Genomic DNA, 5,152 nt, shown 5'->3' with positions numbered 1-5,152 from the left:
GGCTTTCTTGTGCATCATCTTTAGAAGAGGCTTCCTTCTGGGACGACAGCCATGCAGACCAATTTGATGCAGTGTGCGGCGTATGGTCTGAGCACTGACAGGCTGACCCCCCACCCCTTCAACCTCTGCAGCAATGCTGGAAGCACTCATACGTCTATTTCCCAAACACAACCTCGGGATATGACGCGGAACACGTGTACTCAACTTCTTTGGTCGATCGACCATGGCGAGGCCTGTTCTGAGTGGAACCTGTCCTGTTAAACCGCTGTATGGTCTTGGCCACTGTGCTGCAGCTCAGTTTCAGGGTCTTGGCAAGCTTCTTATAGCCTACGCCATCTTTATGTAGAGCAACAATTCTTTTTTTCAGATCCTCAGAGAGTTCTTTGCCATGAGGTGCCATGTTGAACTTCCAATGTGTTGAGTTATTTTGAGGGGACAGCAAATTTACACTGTTATACAAGCTGTACACTCGCTACTTTACATTGTAGCAAAGTGTCATTTCTTCAGTGTTGTCACATGAAAAGATATAATAAAATATTTACAAAAATGTAAGGGGTGTACTCACTTCTTGAGATACTGTATATATATATATATATATATATATATATATTCTTTCTTGGACTTTCATCAAAATCTTCCTTTTTTATTCTTTTTTGTTTCTGCTTTTGTGTTAATTTATCCCTCTCATTTTTGACTTTTGAGTTTGGTGGTTATAAATACAAATAAAACACATTCTCTTAAGAATCAAATGTCTTTATGTGACATTTTAAATATTCAAACAAACAGAAACACATTTTGGAAACCATATGTAACTTAATGATTGTAGGCCCAGAGTAGCACATTCATAACCTGACCCATGTAATTTAGAGATCATATAGTATGGACAGATACATTCATAGACGGACGGACAGAAAGACAGACAGATGAATGGATAAATCGATAGCCAGATAGATAGATAGATAGATAGACAGATAGATATGACAGTCGCCTGATGCTGTAGATGAACAATGAAAGCCAGGTTAGTGGAGCGTCAGGACAGATGTTGTCTTGTGACAGCTTCCCTGTGAGGAATGTCCTGTCACACTCCACATCCCGCAGGTCTTGTTGCATCATTCTGTTGCCTAAGGTGCTTCCATCTCCCCGCATCATAAAGCAAGAATGGTGTAAATAAAGAAATACAGAGAGAGAGAGAGAAAGAGAGGTGTGTCAGTGACATGTTGGGCGTGACGGTGTGTGTGCTGGTGCCAGCTGGCTTGCAATGCCTGGCTGCTAGTGCGGGAAAACACCTCTAGTACATAATAACAAAACGCATGTCTGTCTAAATGATGAGAAAAAGAAAATCAAGGTAAGTATATATCCCTCCCAGCAGAGTAAGACTACCCGGTACACAGTCATTAAAGAACAATTAGCATGCAAACACTTCAGTTCTCGAAAGGAGAAGTTAACAACCAAAGTAATTAGCACACTAAAATATTTATCACCTTGCAAATGGCATGTTTTCCCTGAGAGCCTCCATAACTCCAAGAATTCTTTAGTTATTGTTTGTTTATGGAGAACAAAAAAGCAAGCTTCTCATAGAGGTGCCTTGGCTTTGCAGTTTTGTAACTAAATACAGATTCAATTGACTGCAAATAATCCTCCGAGCTAAACTGTTTTCGATTCCAAACAGGATTGGGAGGCATAACTGATATTGCTGCAAGCTTGTTTCCCTTTCTGGAATGAAAGATTGATACTAATCATATTAAAACTTGAGGTTGGCGCACTGTATATTTAATGAACCTTGTTCTCTTTTCATTTTACACATTTTGAGGTGAAAGTGATGATTAACTTGATTAGGAGAGGACTGCAACCAATTTTTTGCTCGGGGTAATCCAATCAAGAATGTAAAGCGTTGTAAATGCAATTTGACAAATCACATTAGTCTGTTATTGGCGGCCTGTTGGTGGCTCGTCAGAAATATAGTTTCTGTCCTGTAGGCGATTCGATAATATGATTTTAAAAGAGTTTGGCTGGAGTCCACTCCAGTGGCGACGCACAAGGACAACAGGGAAGGTGTACATCGGTGTCACCGCTTTAAACTATTTATTATGTGTCAGAAAGCGAAAGGTGTATTTGATTTTGAATTTGATTTAGAATTTTGGTAGCAAACAGGATGTAGAATTGCAATTCGATTTTGAATGTAAGGAAGCACAATTACAATGAATTGAAATTCATCTAGAAAATCAAAGTTCGGGAAGCAAACTGTGACTGCTTGGGCAGGGAGAATGAGAGACAGATTCAGTTCTGAATTTTGCACAACCCTGGTATACAGATGGTACAATCCTAATCAAGTTAATAAAAAGACATAGGCATACACTGAACACTTAAAATAATGAATGCTCTGCTCTCTAAGCCAGTGTCAATAAGGTTAAATTATTCAAACTGTGTGTTTTCAGTCAAAATCAGAAAAATCATCGCCTTAATCAGAGTTCGCAAACATAAGACTGCGTAGTCACAGCATCATGAGCGTATGAGAGGCTTTTATCCGAGTGCATTCTCCGATTAGACATTCTTATCTAAACATAAAATATCCCTCTGATTTCCATGTTCCCTGCTGCTTTGTGCTGGAGTTATGGTGCACTCAGCTGGCTGGGAAAATAACCATTAAGGCCTTGCAGTGGAATAGAATAAATATTGCATGCAGTGATATAGGACTCACTTGACTCTTAAAGAGACAGTCACAAGACTCCTTGAGGGCAAAACTGCAGAAACCACTGAATCACTTTGAAAATCTCCACCAACTGTTGTAATTGCATGAATGGAAAGGGTTGTGCCATCTTTTGATGTGTCACAGCAATTATACATCAGGTTAAGCAGTCTCTTAGAGAAATCCACATGGTATCATTTCTAGTATACAGCACCATAAACTTGCTATGACTCATATGTCATAGTATATAAAAATAGAAAGCTATGCCTGTGCCCTGCTGCATGTAATATTAGTCAAAGCGGTTCTCCTTCAGAAGAGGATGAGAGGAAGGGAGGAGAAATTTAGATGAGGAGGAAGGCCATTAGAATAATCATTTAAAGCAGCAGCATGCGAGTCCTCGGTGTACGATTCACTTTTATGGTTCAAGATGTCTCCCACCTGGCGCACAAACAATAAACCTCCATAACAATAAAGGCAATGTTTTACATGCAAGCAAGTCCGCACGCACTCTGAATCACCCTGCCGAGCCTGGCGAATCTGCTGCTCTGGCCTTTTTTTGGCGCAGAGGCCTCAGACCACCCTCCGCCTGTAACATGTGTAATCATGGCTTTCATTTGGTTACAGGAGCGGAAGGGCCGCCCAGAGATGGCTAGATTAAATCTTCCATGTGTCAGAGGAGAAGAGAAAACAGCATTGCGCTGTCTAGCGAGGGCTGGTGAAAAATAACCTGTCATCACTTTCGCTGGTTTTGGCCGCTCTCTCGGTCCTCTATCGGTTCGGCTGTTCAGTCACTCTGTCTCTCTCTTGGTCTAATTCGTGAGGCGGGGTTTTCAGGGGACAAGGTGAGAGACACAGGCGGTCTGTAATAAAGAGAGACAGCCTGATAGGAGGCAGATGGAGGATAGGGGAGAAAGAAAACTAAAGTGGGAGAGAGGGAAGATGCTCCTGAGAGAGAGAGTTCGGGACTGGGAGAGAAAAACAGGAAGAGACACTATGTGCAAAGAGCAAGTCACATAATATGAGGAGTATTTACCTCTGTTACGGTGCTGGTAAAGACTCCAGACAGCTGCATAGATGCTCATAGCCATATCTGAGACCTCAAGGTGCTATTGAAAAAAAAACTTTTTAAAAATACAAACTAACAAGCCAAGAGGGCTTTTTATAACCTACTAACCCTGGGTTATTGTTGTTCTAAACCCAGCTTTTGACCCCTGGAACGTTTCACAGTTGTAACAGGGTTAGCAGGCACGTGCAGAGGGGGGTGCGGTGGGTGCTTGAGCACCTGCCCCTTTTCCCCTTAATGCCCAAAGTGCCCTTTTGTCAAGGCAAATTTTTTTTTTGTAATTAAACGCCATTTTGTGAAGGCCTGCCCAGTCTAACTATTAGTAAAATTAATGAATAATAATTTAGCCGTAAATAAAAGTATCCACATGATGATAACCATTCACCTGACATCGCGATCTCATCCGGGACGTCACGTTCAGACACCTTTAATTTAGCGCACTACCAGGATGCCTTCATAACGTCCGCGGCTGGCGGTAAGTGGAGTTCTCAGCACAGTGGTGTGCTTGTAAACTTATATTATTAAATTATTATTATTTTACAAGGACGACGTGAAGAGAGCATACACAGCTGTTGTTTATATTGCTACTAGCCTTGGAGGAGTGGCGACACTGGCTTGAGGGGGCCCAGCACCCTTTCCAGGTTCTCACGGACCACAAAAACCTGGAATATCTCCAGCAGGCCAAGCGGCTGAATCCTCGGCAGGCTCAATGGTCCTTGTTTTTTAATCGATTTCAGTTTCTCCTGTCTTACAGACCCGACACTAAGAATGTCAAGCCGGATGCCCTGTCCCAAGCCTAGTCTCCCAAGACACAGGAGAAGCCTTTGGCATTGGTTATTCCGAGGTCTAGAATGGTCGCGCCCATTCAGTGGGAACTGGAAAGGGTGGTACGAGAGGCTCAAGTTTCTCCCCTCGTTGAGTTTTGTTTTCTCATGTGGTTTTTCCATTATTTTTGCTGTAGTTAATACCTCAGTCCGAGAAGTCCTTTTGTTGTATTTCTCTTGCAAAGACTTTTTTTTAATAAATCTACATTTCCTGGGATACTGCCTCAAGTGTTTCATTTGGGTCCAACATTACCACTCCTGTGGCTTAGTGGTAGGTCTCTCAACTACCACACCAGAGACCTGAGTTCAAGCCTGGCTCGTGATACAAAGGTGTCTGTTCTCTTTTGTTCTTGCTGTTTGATTGGGAAAAGGGGCGTCGAGGGGTCTTATCTTTATGTTATCGGACTAAAAACTATTACTTTGAAGTTGAACTTATATTATGACATTATTTATTTAAAAAACGTAGAGTGCCTTAAAAATAATTATCACATCACGAATAAAAAAGGCGTATACTGATTTTCTCATCCTTCGATTTATACTTATCAATCCTGTTTTTATTATCATCATCATTAAAAAAAA

At 41.5% G+C, this 5,152-nt stretch overlaps 1 pseudogene; it reads right to left on the bottom strand.

Moving 5' to 3' along the window:
• Positions 1-4,696, bottom strand: part of LOC107686335 (cerebellin-1 pseudogene) — a 10,510-nt pseudogene extending 5,814 nt beyond the window's left edge.
• Positions 4,697-5,152: the final 456 nt, after the last annotated feature.

Source organism: Sinocyclocheilus anshuiensis, unplaced genomic scaffold (assembly GCF_001515605.1).
Source record: "Sinocyclocheilus anshuiensis isolate Anshui unplaced genomic scaffold, SAMN03320099.WGS_v1.1 scaffold481, whole genome shotgun sequence".
Taxonomy (NCBI): Eukaryota; Metazoa; Chordata; class Actinopteri; order Cypriniformes; family Cyprinidae; genus Sinocyclocheilus; species Sinocyclocheilus anshuiensis.
Note: the sequence above shows the minus strand (reverse complement) of the source record. Positions and strands in the feature narration are given on the sequence as shown.